This window comes from Gavialis gangeticus, unplaced genomic scaffold (genome assembly GCF_001723915.1).
Source record: "Gavialis gangeticus isolate Ggan-Ray unplaced genomic scaffold, GavGan_comp1, whole genome shotgun sequence".
In the NCBI taxonomy this organism is placed as follows: domain Eukaryota; kingdom Metazoa; phylum Chordata; order Crocodylia; family Gavialidae; genus Gavialis; species Gavialis gangeticus.
Genome location: NW_017729029.1, coordinates 19578003 through 19594992, shown reverse-complemented (window position 1 = coordinate 19594992; position 16990 = coordinate 19578003). Strand labels below are relative to the sequence as shown.

At 47.3% G+C, this 16990-nt stretch overlaps 1 long non-coding RNA gene across 1 annotated transcript; it reads right to left on the bottom strand.

Moving 5' to 3' along the window:
• Window positions 1–4862: 4862 nt before the first annotated feature.
• On the bottom strand, window positions 4863–16123 carry LOC109300396. Its single transcript, XR_002098193.1, has 3 exons — window positions 16037–16123; window positions 10837–10838; window positions 4863–4876 (listed from the first exon to the last, which is right to left on the bottom strand). It is a non-coding gene; the product is annotated as an uncharacterized LOC109300396 (long non-coding RNA).
• Between the last annotated feature and the right edge of the window lie 867 nt (window positions 16124–16990).

Genomic DNA, 16990 nt, shown 5'->3' with positions numbered 1-16990 from the left:
ATGGGAGCCCAGGAAGGGTGGCTGTGCCTTAAGGAAATGATCCTTCAGGCACAGAGGGAGATGATTCCAATGCAGGGGGAAAGGGGCCAAGAGGCTTCCTTGGCTGACCAGAGAAATCCAGAGCAGCCTAAGGGCAAAAAGGGGGGCACATAAGCAGTGGAAACAGGGAGATATTACTAAAGAGCTCACAGTTGTAGGGAGGCAGTTAGAAAGGCCAAAACTACCATGGAGCTGAGGATGGCATCCCAAGTTAAGGATAACAAAAAATTGTTTTTCAGATATATAGGAAGTAAAAGGAAGGCCCAGGGTGGAATAGGACCACTACTGAATGGGCAAAAGCAATTGGTGACAGACAGGGAGGACAAGGCTGAACTCCTCAATGAGTTCTTTGCCTCAGTCTTCCTAAATGAAGGGCAAGACAAGTCTCACAATGGGATTGTAGAGAGGCAACAGCTGGGCACCAGACTACCAAGCGTTGACCCTGAGATGTTGCAGAGTCACTTGGAAGGACTGGATGTGTTTAAGTTGGCAGGCCCAGATGAGCTCCATTTGAGGGTACTGAAGGCACTGGCAAGAATATTTGAGCGCTCGTGGTGCATTGGACAAGTCCTGCAGGACTGGAAAAGGGCCAATGTGGTCCCTATTTTCAAGAAGGGGAGGAAGGAGGATCCAGGCAACTATAGTCCAGTCAGTCTCACCTCCATCCTTGGCAAAGTCTTTGAAAACATTATTAAAGCTCATATATGTGAGAGCCCAGTGGGAAAAATTATGCTGAGGGGAAACTAGCATGGGTTCATAGCAGGTAGATCATGCCTGACTAATCTAATCTCTTTTTATGACCAGGTTACAAAACACCTCGACACAGGAGTAGGGGTTGATATCATTTACTTAGGCTTCAGGAAGGCCTTCAATACAGTATCCGACCCCATACTGGTGAACAAGTTAAGAGGCTGTGACTTGGATGATTACACACTCCGGTGGGTGGCAAATTGGCTGGAGGGTCATACCCAGAGAATGGTAGTGGATGGGTTGGTATCAACCTGGAAGGGAGTGGGTAGTGGAGTCCTGCAGGACTCGGTCCTTGGACCGATACTCTTCAATGTTTTCATCAGTGACTTGGGCGAGGGAGTGAAGTGTACTTTGTCCAAGTTTGTGGATGATATAAAACTGTGGGGAGAAGTGGACACACCAGAGGGCAGGGAACAACTATAGGCAGGGTTGGACAAATGGGCAAAAAACAATAGAATGCAGTTTAACAAGGAGAAATGCAAAGTGCTGCATTTAGGAAGGAAAAATGTCCAGCACACCTACTGCTTATGAAATGACCTGCTTGGTAGCATGGAAGTGGACTCCAAAATGAACATGAGTCGTCAGTGTGACAAACTCATCAGAAAAGCTAACTGCACTTTGTCATGCAGAACCAAGGAGGTGATACTTCCCCTCTATCAGGCGCTGGTCAGACCGCAGTTGGAATACTGCATGCAGTTTTGGGTGCCGCACTTCAAGAGGGACGTGGATAACCTGGAGAGGGTCCAGAGAAGGGCCACTTGTATGGTAGGTGGGGAAAGAAAAACTGGGAGTGGGGCTGCAGGGGTGGGAGGGGGTAGGCTGGAGAACACAGAAAGAGAGTGAAAAAGAAGTCAGAGAGAGATAGGGATTGGGAAGAGGTGGCAAGAGGCAAAAGTGGCGGAAACAGGACTGAGAGACTGCAGAAAGCAACAGGGCTGAGAGCCTGTAGAAAAGGAACACACAGGATGCAAAAAGTGGCAGGAGTGAGGCTGAGAGCCTATAGAAAGCAACAGGGCTGAAAGCCTGCATAAAAAGGACAGAGAGGAGGCAAATAGTGGCAGGAACAGGGCTGACAGGCTGCAGAAAAGGGACAAAGATGAAGCAAAAAGTGGCAGGAACAGGGCTGAGAAGCTGAGAGGGAGAGAGAGATAGAGACCAGAATTTAAGATAGGGAAGGGACCAGAGCTCAGTAGATTCATAGATTCATAGATTCATAGATTAAGGGTTGGAAGGGACCTAGTAGATCTTCTAGCCCGACCCCCCGCCAGGGCGGGAGAACAACAAAAAACCCCAAAAAGAGAAACGGGACTCAAACGAGTCCAGCCAGGTCGGCATCCAGCCTCTTCTTAAAGACCCCCAGGGTAGGGGCCAGCACCACCTCCCTTGGAAGTTGGTTCCAGCTCCTAGCCGCCCTAACCGTGAAGTAGTTTTTGCGGATGTCCAATCTATACCTCCTCTCCATCAGCTTGTGCCCATTACTCCTTGTTATGCCAGCGGGCGCTAGGGGAAACAGCGTCTCCCCCAAACCCTTCTGGTCCCCCCTAGTGAGTCTATAGACAGTCACCAGGTCCCCCCTTAGCCTTCTCTTGTGGAGGCTGAATAGGTTCAGGTCCCGCAGTCTCTCACTGTAGGGTCTGCCCTGTTGTCCCCGGATCATGCGGGTGGCCCTCCTCTGGACCCTCTCCATGTTGTCCACATCCCTCTTGAAATGGGGCGCACAGAACTGGACACAATACTCCAGCTGTGGCCTGACCAGCGTCGCGTAGAGGGGGAGGATCACCTCCTTGGCTCTACTCGAGATGCACCTGTGGATGCACGACAAGGTCCGGTTAGCCCTGCCAACCATGACCTCGCATTGTCGGCCCATGTTCATCTTGGAGTCAATAATGACTCCAAGATCTCTTTCTGCCTCCGTGCTCTCAAGTAGGGAGTTCCCCATTGTGTAAGTGTGCTGCTGGTTCCTACTGCCCAAGTGCAGCACCCTGCACTTGTCCGTATTGAAACGCATCCTGTTCCTGTTAGCCCACCCCTGTAACCTATCCAGATCCCTCTGCAATCTCTCACTCCCTGCTAGCGTGCTCACCTCCCCCCAAATTTTGGTGTCATCAGCGAATTTAAACAGGTTACTTTCCACCCCATCATCCAGATCGCTGATGAAGAAATTGAACAGCGCAGGCCCCAGGACCGAGCCCTGGGGGACTCCGCTACCCACCTCCCCCCAGGTTGAATATGACCCATCCACCACTACCCTCTGAGTGCGACCCCTCAGCCAATCTGCAATCCATCTGACTGTGTAGGCATCGATGCCACAGTCACCTAGTTTTTTAACTAGGATGGGGTGAGATGGTAAAACAAACCCAATTTAGGGTTACAAATGATAGTGGTTTTGTTGAACAGGAGAGATGGTGACGTGATATTTTATTGGTTCCTTTGTGCACGTGCATGCACACACACACACACACACACACACAAAATGGCAGCAGGGGTTAAAGATGCTTGGTGCAGGGGCTGAAGTCCAGGAGGAAAGAGATAGTGACTAAATTGGAGGACGAAATATGCAGGTGATATCTACCTATCCCACGCTTACAGTGGGTCCTCAATGGCCAGTCGGGGTCTCCTTCAGCTTGGTGTTGTCCAGAGGGGGTTGTCGGCAGGGCCTTCTGGGGTGGATAGGTGGTGTGATGTGGAGCTGGTCTGGTCCAGATGGAAATGATGTTCCCAAGGAGTCAGTCTTCACTACTTCTTTTATGGGGCAGACTACCTCTGATCTCCTATGGGAGGGCCTGTTCAGGCCAGGTCAGTCCTGTTCCAGAGGGTTCCAGATGTTCTTACTGAGCATGTACAGCCTTGGCACAAGGGTGGGTCACCTCGTCTTTTGCTTCTTGAATGCTGAGGGTGGTTCATTGGTTCAAAGGGCTGGGTCATTGGTCCAAGTACTGGTGTTGATGGTTCAGTCATCCAGAGGGAGCTATTTTTAGACCTACCGCCATTGTCTCTCAAGCACCCTCATTCATCCCCATTCATTCAGGAACCAAGTTACATAGGAGGGGTAGTATGAGTCATAGGTTACATAACCGGGCATGGGGATAAGATGGAGGCTTGACATTAAAAGATGGAAACTTGACATGACTTATGCTAACTTACATATATAGGCCTAAACCAGTAATCACACAATATAAAAGCAGTAAAAAATAAAATAAAATAAAATAATACAAACATAATAATTATCACTTATAAAACAGTAGCTATTGATATCAAAGTAGCAGGGCACTTATTTGCAGAGGTAAGAGAAATAAAACTTACTACCTAAAATAAAATGTTAAAACTTATCCTACATCTTAGCTTACTTAGAGGGAGAGACAAAGTCAGAAATGGTTGGAGAAGGGGAAGGAATGCATTTTAAAAGAAAAAAAGAGTAAAACTGGGGATTTTGCTACAGAAGCAGGCTAAGGAAAAGAGGAGCAAAACAGTCTCTTGTCCACTGGAGCAGGCAGCATAGCCCAGGACTGCAAAGCATGCTGGGATACAAGGGACTGTGAGTTAACCAGGCAGCACAGTTTGTAGAGGAGGTGAACAGTGGTGAAAGAACAGGTTAGGTACTATTTAGAAAAGCTGGACATATAAAAGTTCATGGGACCAAATGGGGTGCACTTGAGGGTGCTGAGGGATTTGACTGATGAGCCTGCAGAGCCATTGGCCGTCTTCTTTGAAAGCTCATGGTGTTCAGGAGAGGTCCCGGATGATTGGAAAAGGGCAAACATAATGCTCATATTTAAGAAAATAAATATGGAGGATCCAGGGAACTACAAACCAACCAGCCTTACTTCAGTTCCTGGAAAAATCATGGAGCAGATCCTCAAGGAATCCATTTCTAAACACTTGGAGGAGAAGAAGGTGATTAGGAATGGATTGACCAAGGACATGGATTCCCCAAGGGCAAGTCATGCCTGTTCAACCTGACTGCCTTCTATGCTGATGAGATGACTGGCTCTGTGGATGCAGGGAAACCACTGTATGTGATATACAGGAAACCCTCAGTATTCATGGGTTCAGCATTCGCAGTTTCAGATATTTGCAAATGCTGAACCTGCATTTTAAATATGCTTTAAACACATACCGGAGCTCCTTGGGAGCTCTGCACTTGCTGCTGTCGGGCTCCCACCACTGCCACTGAGCTCCCACTGTTGCTGCCACGCTCCCACCATTGCCTTTACCCCCCCAACCACTGGGGGCACTGCGTTCATTAATGCAGACTGTATTCATGAATGCAGTGCCCTATTCACAGATTTTGCCATTCGCAGGGATCATGGGAACATATCCCCGTGTATGGTGAGGGTTGCCTGTACCTTGATTTTAGCAAGGCTTTTGATACAGTCTTCCACAACATTCTCGCAGGAAAGCTAAGGAAGTATGGGCTGGATGAATGGACTGTAAGGTGGATAGAAAACTGGATGGAGCATCAGGCTTACAGGGTAATAATCAATGGCTCAATGTCTAGCTGGCATCAAGTGGAGTGCCCCAGGGGTCGGTCCTAGGGCCCATTTTCTTCAACATCTTTAATGACCTAGAAGACAGCGTAGAGTGCACCCTCAGCAAGTTTGCAGATGACACCAAGTTGGGGTGGGGGGGAGTAGCAAATATGCTGGAGAGTAGAACTAGGATTTAGAGGAACCTAGACAAATTGGAGCATTAGGCCAAAAGGAATCTCATGGGGTTCAGCAAGGACAAATGAAAAGTCCTGCACTTAGGATGGAACAGTCCCATGCATCATCACAGGCTGGAGATGACTGGCTGGGCAGCAGCTCTGCAGAAAACCTGTAGGGACAATTAGATGATTATGAGCAAGCAGTATGCCCTTGTTGCAAAGAAGGCTAACAGCATACTGGGCTGCATCAGTAGGAATGTTGCCAGCAGGTCAAGGGAAGCAATTATTCTCTTCTATTCAGCACTGAAGAGGTCACATCTGGAGTACTATGTTCTGTTTTGGGCCCCCCACTACAAAAAGGATGTGGACAAATTGAAGAGGGTCCAGGGGAGGGCAACAAAAATGTTGAAGGGACTGGGGGACATGACTTATGAGGAAAGACTGAGGGAACTGGGCTCATTTAATCTAGAGAAGAGGAGACTGAGAGGGGATTTAATAGCAGTCTTTAACTACCTGAAGTAGCATTCAAAAGAGGATGGAACTAAACTGTTCTCAGTGGTGGCAGATGACAGAACAAGTGCAATAGTCTCAAGTTGCAGCAAGGGAAGTTTAGGTTAGATATTAGGAAGAATTTTCTCACTAGGAAGGTAGTTAAAGGAGACTGGACAGGCACCTGGATGGGTTCACATGAACCCAGGTTTGGTGACCCTTTTCTTGCCTGCCAAGGGCAGAGGGTTGGATTAGATGGCCCACTGAGGTCCCTTCTGACCCTAGAATCTATGAATCTATAAAAAACCCCCCACTGGAACAGGTTACCCAGAGAGATGGTGGAATCTCTGTTTTTGGAGGTTTTTAAGACCTAGCTAGACAACACCCTGTCTGGTTGGGTGGCTGGATGGGTGGATGGGGGAGAGGGAGTGAGGGAGGGAGGCAGGCATCCTGCACCCCTTCCTGGTTACTGATCATGTCCCAGCAGGAAGATGGCTGGGTCAAGAGGGAGGCACCAGGCACAGTCCCCTAGGGGCCCCCTCAGGTGGAGATCTATGAACTCGACTCAGCTGGCTGGCTGAGTTGGGCCATGCTAATCTGCGTTACATTGTAACTTTCAAATCTTTGCTGGTCACAAAGCTTAGGTAGGTAGGGAGTGATGGATGGGTGGATGGGGAGAGAAAGGGGGAAGGGATGGGGAGAGGGAAGAAGAGAGGGAGGCAGTCAGACAGGCAGGTGCTGATTTACAATATTTTATATTGTACAGGTGCTGGGGAGGAAAATGCCTCCTTTTGTTATACCACTTTCTGTTTTCCTTATTTATTTTAAATCTTCTTTCTTTCCACAAGGCAGAGAAGAAACTTAAGGAGACAGAAGCCTCAAAGAGACACAGTGGTTGGTAGGTGTCAGAAGACATGTACCCCAGTCCAAATTTGCTGGGTTATGGGCAGTAACCAGGAGGAAAGAGAGAAGGCTATGAAATGGACCTGCAGGACTTGTGCAACTTGATCTGATGCTCAGGCAGAGCCAGTGAAGAAACCTCAGCTTCCTTTGTGGCCAACAACAATTTGAAAGTTGCAAGGGTGCAATGGAGAGGTGTAAAGCAGAGGTGGGTGAGTGGGGCAAAGAGCCCACAGGCATGGGCCTACTACCTGCACCCCAGGAGGGAATTAGCCAGAGGTTTTGGCAAGCAAATGAGAAAAAAGTCTCCACTTGACAGTAGGCTAGTGAGGGGACTGTCGCTGAATGAACACGACTCCCCTCAGTGATACACTTTATACTGTGTAGTGTTCTATTGAAAATAGCCTCAGCTGCATTTGTGGCCTGGCCAGCAACCAAGGAGGAGGGAGAGAAGAAACCCTTGATCAGAAAAGAAAAGCCTGCACCAGGATGTCTTCCTGGTGCAGAATCAGGCTTAGAATTAGGTACTTTCCCACAAGCCAGAAGGTCCAGCCATGGGAGAAGAGTGACCTAGGGAGGAGCTTGAACCAAAGGTGGGCCTTATGCTCACTTTCTGCTTTCTCATTATAAGTAATCAAACTGTAATTGTATGTCTATATCATATATTGATTATATATATGTGGTGGAGGCCCAGGATATGTGTGATGTGTACCCAGGATGTGTGGTATGCATGCTGCAAGAGGCAGCTGGGGGTGGGGTAATAAGGTAGATTTACTTGCTTTGAAATGCTGTGATAAGGAATTGGACTGTTACAATTATTATTGATCAATAATAAATCATAATTAATATTAATACTATTACAAACTCTTATTAATATATTACTATTGGAATTAACAATACAATTGATTCCTATTATTAGTATTACCTGTTATTATATTATAAGCCTATATAAGTCAGGATGAAAGTCAGCTATAATTATAATGCATAATAGTTCAGTTTTTGAGAAAATTCTGAAGGAAGTGTTATCATCCTCTTCATCTTCTCTTTCTTCCTTTCTCTTTCTGCCACTCATCACACAAACAGGAATCAATCAGCCTGTGGCTAGCAGTGGAAGAGGATCTAAAAGCCGGAGGGAGGGAGGATAGAAAGAACACTGGAATTTGTATTGGTGCCTCTTGTGCACCTCACGTACCTTCCTTCATGCCTATAAAATTCCACCAGTTTTTGTAAACTACTGTTTACAATTTTACAATAAATTTGAACTAAGCAATGGACTCCCCCAACCAGAGATGACTCTATCAGGGCAGAGGCATACTGATGGCAGGGGGTGTGGCAGCCACCCCAGGCATGGACACAAAGCAGACACTATTGGCAGGTGCAAAGGGGGGGCCACCACTCCGCGATGCTCATCCGCCCCACCCCCCACTGCTGAAGCCACCACAGAAGGAGGCTTGTCCAGGGCATGTAGAAGTTAGGGTGGTGGCACCCTGGGCTTGTCCCCCAAGCTCTGGAGACCCATGGTACACCACTGGTGCAGGGCCCTGGGCAAATTAGCACCCCCCACACAGAGCCAATCCTGTGTGCCACGGCCATGGGGGGAGGGGAGGAGAGTTGTTGAGTGTCCAGATGAGAGGCTGGTGGTGGCATTCAGGAGTTGCCCTGTCCACTCTGCTCATCTCTGTAGGGCACCCAAAGTGCTGTGTTGCTTGCATTCACACCCCTCTAGGGATGATCCTGCCACCCTCAGGGCACAGACAAGCATCAGGTGTCACTTACCTAAGGTGGCATGTAGCATATCACCATGTCTTCTTTCAAGTTGCATGTCTCAGAGGTGTGGGCATCAAATAGCACTCAAAGCTTGACTGCACCACACTTGATCAGCCTGCAGTCATCTTGAACCCTGGATTCACTAGGTGCAAGCCACATGACTGGGATGAGTCCTTCTCTGGCCCCACTGTGCTGTCATCCCTCACCTGCCTCAGGCCTCCCTTGTTGATATAGAGAACACACACCCTGACCTCTGCTCCCCCAATTTATAGTCCTTTAGTGGGGCAACCCCCCCCAGCAGCCTCATTTTGAGGTGGAAAAAAATGCAGACACTCTGGAAATGAAAGAAAGTGGAAATGTTTGCAAAGTCCCTGAGTTTATGTGCAAGTAAAGCAGGTCTTAAAACCCATGCCACCCCCCACCCAACTCACGGCTTTACTTTGGTGTTCCAAAACAAAGGCGACAGTGCCTGGCACATGGATGGAAAAAAGCATGAAAAGAATCTTGAAAAAGATCATTTTCAAAGTTTCTATCTAGGGAAAATGCAAGGGTTGTGAAGGATGAGCCAAAGAGCCTGAGAAGGCATGAACTCCTATGGGTGACTTTGCAAAGTGGCTGGAGGCTTGCAAAAAAGCAAGACAGGCTGCTGGGGGGTGAGACACCACCTCTCTTCCCTCAACTAAGGGAGGTAAAATTAGAAGCAGTAAGTAAGTATGGCCTCAAAAGTGACTTTGCAGAGTGGGTGTTGTCTTTGGAAAATGCTGGTGTGCAATCCAGCACTTGTATGTGTTGACCCACCCAGGCAGCCTCCCTGTTTACCTCTGGATCCCCACTTTGTACCTGTGCAAGAGAGATTGCCAACCCCTCCCACCCTCCATGATGCAGCAAGTGGCAAGAGAAATGAACTCAAACAATGAACAAAATCCACCTTCTCAACCAAGCAGTGTAAGGGTGGATATGGAGGCAGACACAAGAAGCCAGGAAACCATGAGGTTTTATTGTTTGCAACACACTATTATAGTTACTTATACTTCTTTGCCTTTACCTTACCATGACCCTGAACTGGCCCTGTCTCTGAAATGCAGTGGTGCCCTCCTGGTTCAGCTGGCAGTCTTATGGCACTCCTGTGACCCCATTGAGTTAGGGGCATAGATAAGCAGACTGACTTTTCACTTTTGGGCATGGTACCTGTTTATTTAAGAGGTACTTCTGCACACTCTGAAAGGAATCACTGAAATTGTCCTGTGATCTCTGCAATTCAACATGGGACTCTTCAGCCATGTCTTTGAAATTCCATGTGGTGTCTCTCACTTCCTCAAAGATGGCATCATCCTTATGCAGCAACTCAAAGAGTTTGTCTTGCCAGGCATCTGCATGTTGCACTCTGGCTACTGAGGACTCTGCCAAAATCTCAAGCAAGGTTTTGTGGGACCATCTCTGCTTCCTGTGAAAATTTCTGCAACAGTCTGTTGTAGTGTGAGTAGGGGGCCATTCTAGGTGGCCATGGGTCGTGGTGGCTCATAAACAAAGGAAAAAGCAGTGGTTGCCTTTCCCCCAAGAGGAGGAAAGTAGACACCCCCACCCCCACCATGCAGTGCACAGAATGCCAGGAGGCATGGAAACAGACCTGGCAACAGTGAGGCACCACTCATACTACTCCAAACTTACAAGTACCTACTTTGGAAACAAGTCCATGGCCGCCACTGCCAATGCTAGCTGCAAAAAATGAATTAAAGCAAGTAATTACTTTGGTGTCTGTTACATTATGAGCTATCGAACCGGTCATGCACCACCACTGAAATAACATGGCGACCCACCTACAGCAACACTTTAATTTCTCCGCCTCCCCCCAGGCCCTCCAAAACCAACCAGCATGAACCTGGGAGTTGCCTGGCAGTGGCAAGAGGCACATTACAAGAGACTTAAAAGGTCTAGCATGTTCTTGGGTCTTGATAGCCATAGATGATGTATTGGCTGCATGGGTTTCTTCCTGATCTTCCACCTCCTCCACTTCATTATCTGTGCTAGTCTGTGGAATGGGGCTAAGTGGCACTAAGTGTATGGTGACCAACAGTTCTTCCTGACAGTCATGGCCATCAGGGAGCAGAGAGTGGTCTGTGTACAGCTGAGACATGCTCATGGTTTCACCCTCAGGATGGGCTGCTGCTATCTCCTTCTGCTGAACCCTTGTGCTGAAAGTCTCCATACCCGGGTTGTTCCCCACTTCCTTGGAGAGAATCATGGACAGCTTGTCATAGAAGAGGGCAATTGTGTGACCTGTCCCAGAATGAGAGTTCACATCTTTGGCTCTGCCTATGATCCTTTGCTCCAACCAAATGTTGATGAAGTCCTCCAGTTTTTACCAGGTCCAGTGGGTCCATGGGCATTCGATGTATCAGCCTCCTGGGCCATCAGCTCTATCCTGCTGGCCTTGGTTTTCTGAGACATGGTGAAGCAGTTTGTGGTCAACAGCACAAGTGATTTGTGAAAGGGGGCTGGCAAAATTTTGTAGGGAGGGGGTGCCTTTATACTCAGGCTGTGCTTCTATGAGGGTCTGAGAAAATACCAAGGACTGTGAAGTCATTACCTGTAAGTGTCAAAACACCCAAAGGTGATGAAGCATGACAAAAATGACTTGGCGATGTGGTAAATAAGGCCATTGTACTGTGGGATGGTTGTTCAATGGCAGAAGCACAGCCTGTTTTCCTTGAAGTGGCAAAAGTTTTGCGTAGCCTACATTACCAGGAGAGGAGTAGGCACAAAGTTTTTTGTTTGCAAGCTTGATTGGATCAGAACACCAGTGGCTGCTAAGCTCAGAATAAAAAGATGAAAGGATGTGCAAAAGCCCCAACGCCCCAGGGTGCTGGGGTGAAGTGTTGAAAAAGCAGCTATATAAAGCTCCAGATCACAAAACTCCCTACAGTCACTGCCCCTCCCCTCCCCCCAACCCCCCACTTAGTGCAGACGAATGAGAAGCCACTGCTGATAGAGAGGGGCAAAATAGAGAATGAGGATGAAATGCACGATGATGGAGAACAATGCAGTAAAGAGTCCTCTGATATGAAGAATATGAAGGACATGGGTGAGCAGGAGGAGGAGGTGGCAGTACTGCCTCTGCAAATGCTGTTTACTTGGGGATTACTGCTGCAATGCTTGAGAAGGATAGGAACTGTGCTAGAGTGTTTACTGGCAAGTTATGTTCTTGGTTTAACAGCATTAATGACAATAATAATAATAAGGTATAGGTACCCAGAGGACTTGGAATACCCAGAGGAAAGTGAAGAAGTGGAAGATGACCAGGCTGTGTTTAGAAACCTGAGGAGGACCAGAATCTGCAGTGTGGGCCTGTGAGAGCAGCTCAGACTGGTGGGAGAGAATCGTGCTGATGACTTGGAATGACTAGCAGTGGCTGGAGATGTTCTGAATAAAAAGGGAGACATTCTATCATATTGTCTTGATGCTGGGGCCCCACATCATGAGGCAGGGGACTAATGTGTCGGGCCATCCCACCAGACAAGAGGGTTGCAATGGCCATCATGAAACTGGCCAGCCCATCCAGCCTCCGCTACATGGCAAACCAGTTTGGTGTGGCTGCCTGCACAGTTGGGCTGGCAACTTGTGAGGTATGCCAGCTATTTAAGGAGATTGCTGCAAACAAAATTATCTGGCTGGCGAATCCACAGCAAGTCATAGATGGCTCCAATGAGAAGGGATTCCTGAACTGTGTGGGGGCTTTAGACAGCACTCACATCCCAGTGCTGTGCCCTGCAGGGAGGGGGAGGACTTTCACAATCAGGAAAGGATATACCTCCATGATCCTGCAAGTCATGGGGGACCACTGGGGCTGGTTCATGAACATTTTTAATGGGTGGGCCAGCAGCACACATGATGCATGCATGTTCAGAAACTCCCCTCTGCCTGGCTCATGGAGAAAGGATGCTACACACCCAGCATGGAGGAGACAGTGATCCATGTTGTCACCATTCCCCTGGCTATATCAGTGGATGATGCCTATCCCCTAAAGCCCTGGCTCATGAAGCCTTATGGAGGGAATGTCACTGACCTGTAGAAGCTGGTTTTTAACTACTGTCTGAGCAGTTGCAGGATAGCTGTGGAATGTGCGTTTGGTTGACTGAAAGGATGATGGAGGGCGCTTACATGCTGGCTCGAGATGGAGCAAGAAAGTATCACAGCCTTTGTACTGGCAGTCTGCATGCTGCACAATATCTCTGAGAGCTGCAGAGGGGTTTTCAAGTTGTGGGAAGAAGAAGCATGACAGGCAGTGGCCAGACAACATAGATGTGACCAGGAGCAGCAGCACAGGAACCAAGGAGATAGCCTCAAGGAGAGGCTGGTCAGGCAGCCTTGTGCATGATTGTCTGGCAGGATATATCACTGACAACACATGGAATGCTTTGTTCTTTATGTTAAAATAAATTCATTTACAATTTAAATCTGTGCCTGTATACAAGGGCGTGCAGTGTTACAGATGGGGGGCAGATGAGAGGATGGTCAGGGAAAGGGGGAAGAAATCTGAACTGGGCTTGGGGTTTGCTGCTTCCAGACTGTGAGTGGTTTGGGGGAGGGGGGCATTATATGCACCATCAACCACATCTGAATGACCCCCCCCATGGGTGAGAAGGTCAACTATTATAGCTCTTGGTGGGCTAGGTGGGTGGGGGACCAAGCCCAACAGCAACCCACATTTTCAACAACGTTCCAAAAACATTTATAAAACAATTCACAACACACCTTCAAAAGCTGTATGTGGCACTACACAAACAGATTGATGGTGTACCTGGGCAGGGAATGGGAGGGTTCTAGTGGGACCCCCCCATTGGAAACTCTACAAAGATCAATGAGCTCAGGAATGCTGGGAAATGTAGTAAAAAAAAAAAAAAAAAACAGAAGGAAAAAAAAAGCCAGAGCAGTTTGCTACCACTACCACCACCAGCACCATCGACAGCAATCACCAGTCAACCAGGCAGCAACACACAATCACCCACCCACTTGCTACTCTAAACCCTGAACATTTTATATCATAGCAGTTATAGTAAATAAAAGAAAAAAACACATATATTTGCAACATGGTGGGATGGGAAGGAAAAGGAAAGGGAGGGGAGGATTCACATGCCTTGTCTTTGGGACTAGGAAGGGGTCTTTGGATCATGTACTAACAGAGAGAGACCACACCAGCTGAGCATAGGTGGGTGCAAGTGACAAAGATTTTGGGGTAACCATGACTGTGCCCAGGGGAGACTTACAGTGGCAGTCATGACTGCCCAGTGAGAGTCTGAGGGCAGGGATTGGGGAGGCATGTGCCTCCTGCTGTAATACATTAGGAAAGACGTTACAGGGGGTAAAGTGGTATTTGACTCCCCCTACTGAAATTTGTGTGAAATGACACACGAGGCTTAACTCACTTGCAAGTGCCCTTCATGCAAACACAAACAGCATGTTGTGCAAACACAAATGCACTGCAGCAAAAAATAGCTGTATTAAAAATTTCAGCACTCGACATTAATGCCTGTGTCTGTAGCAAAACCCCCAGTTTTTCTTCTTTTTAATTTTAAAATTCATTTCCTCCCCTTCCCCAACCATGTCTTACTTCTTCCCTCCCTCTCTATTCCCTATAGATAATTATAAGTGAGCTAAGACAGAGGATAAGCTTCAGGATTTTATTTGAGTAGCAAGTTGTATTTGTTTTGTTTTTTCTTCTTTATATTGTATAATTATTATATATTGATTTTTACTGTTCTATATTACTGTTTTACTGATGCTATATGATTTAGGCCTACATATGTAAGTTAGCATAAGTCATGTCAAGTTTCCATTTTGTTTGTCAAGTCTCCATTTTTCCCTATGCCCTGTTGTGTAACCTATGACTCATACCTAGTCCTCCTATGTAATTTGGTTCCTGGATGAATGGGGATTAATGAGGGTGCTTGAGAAACAATGGCAGTAGGTCTAAAAATAGCTCCCTCTGAATGAATGAACCATCAACACCAATATCTGGACCAATGACCCAGCCATTGGAACCACCCTCAGCATTCAAGAAAAAAAAGATGAGGCAACCCAGCACTGTGCCAAGCTGCACATGCTCAGTAAGAACACCTGGAGCCCTCTGGAACAGGACTGACATTGCCTAGACAGGCCCTCCCGTAGGAGATCAGAGGTAGTCTTCCCCACAGAGTTAGTGAAGAGTGACTCCTTGAGATGCCCTCTCCATCTGGACCAGCACCATGACACACCACCTATCCACCCAGAGGCCCTGCCAGTGACCCCCCTCTGGACAACACCTGCTGGACAAAGACCCTTTCTAGCGTAGATAAGTAGCTAGCACCCCCACCCAGTCTTCAACCAAGGACTTTGACTGTTTTTCTTCCCTACCTGGACTGCAACCCTTCCACTGAATCTTTTTTTCTTGCTGCCATTGTGAGTGTTTGTGTGTGTGTGTGTGTGTGTGTGTGTGTGTGTGCATCTGTGTGTGACCCAATAACTTCACGGAGCTGTGTAGTGTGTTTAATAAAACTGTTATTTGGACCCCTGAGTTGGATTTTGCTTTACTATGGTTTCAGCCCTGCTCCAGTCTCTGCTCCTCACCCTTCTAATTTCTCCCTGTCCTGCTTCTGGCTCACTGCCCCCTCCAACACCTTTCCTGAGCTCCTTTCTGCCTGCGACCCCCCTGTTTCTTTACCACTTTCTTATCCCCACTGCCTTTTCCCCTGAGCTCCCTGGTTTCTGCTTCTCTCTCTTTCCTGGCCATCTCCTCCTTGCCACCAGGCTTTTCCCCTTGCACCAGTGACCTTGAGTAACCCTGGGGCCACTTGACCTTAAGTAACCCCAAGCCTCAGTTTCTCAGCCCAGCTTCTTCCTAATCCACCAGTTCTAATCCTGGTTTGGGCAACTTTCACTCCCTACACTTTAACACTCTCTCTCTCTCACACCTTAACCTTCCCCCGAGTATCCCAGGTATCCCAAGCACACACATACATACTGTACAATCCAGGTTAAGAACTTACCTATGTGTATGTGTAGGTGGGTTGCATGTGTGTGAACTGGTGAGTGTGTGTGTGTGTGTATATATATGTCATGGTGTGCATGATATATGAATTAGTGATCTGTGTATGTGTACTGAGTATGCAGGTATGGACAATTGATTTTTCTCCAACTTTTGGGGTGTATAGTGTACATGCTTGAATTGGTAATCGGTATACATGTGCCTAGGCTGGTTTGGATGTGCCTGAGTTGGTAGTGTGTGTGTATGTATGCACCCAATTGATTTGTGTGTTTGTATATGTGCAATTGTGTCACACCCTCCTGTCTGCACAATATTGAGATCCTGAAAGTTGTCCTGACCCCACAGGGCAACATGTCATCTACATACACCCTTAGATACAATGAGGCTGTAGGCATAGATGATTTTGTTACAGAGTTCAGAAGTACAGCACAGCATTATGAATTTAGATCTGCTGAGGATGTTATGTTGAGGGACAAAATTGTTTTCAGCATAACTGACTGCAGACTCAAGGAAAGGCTTCTGGAAAACCCCTCCCTCCCTCACCCTAGCACAGGCTGTGAATATATGCAGAGCAAAGGCTCTCACAAGTGCTCAGGCTCATGTTATGCATACAGTTGAGTAAAAACAAACTGCCATAGCATTTTGCAAAAACAAGGCACACCACCAGTGAAATTTGCTCCAAAGGAGGGCCATCAAGCTGTATTGGGCAAAGTTTGCAAATGGTGTAGAAGCACACATAAGCCTAGATCCTGCCCAGCTTTTGGAGAAACATGTTACAAATGCTCTGGAATGAGCAATTTTACAAACATGTGCAAATAAAAGGGAAAGGCTCCAAAGTCTGCAAAAGGACCTGGGTGCAATGTCTACAAAGCAGCACTCACAGACATTTGATAATCAGAATGCTGGGTATAGTACAGTGATGATTGCTGGCTTGCCAGTTTAAGGTAGGTACTGGAGCAGGAGCAAACACAATTCCAGTAGATGTAGAAAAGGCTTTGCAAGAAAAAGTACTCAGGACTCAAACTCATGTTACATTAGTTGCATTTGGTGGTGCACTCATCAAACCAAAAGGTGTAATCATTGTACACTCCAAATCTGGTGCTAATGAATCCAAATTAACTTTTTACATAACCAACAATAGTGACCCACCAATATTTGGCATGCACAACCTTAGAACTTATCACGAGTCCATGGAATGGCCCTGACAATACCTGCAACCAAGGCGGAAGTTCTCAAACTATACCTGGATGTTTTTGAATGGTTGGGCCAATTTCATGGTACCCACCACATCTATGTTGACCTGGCAGTACTACCAGTAGTGCAGGTGTGTAGATTCCCTATGCAAGCCTAGGAAAATTGAAGGCCACCCTCAAAATGCT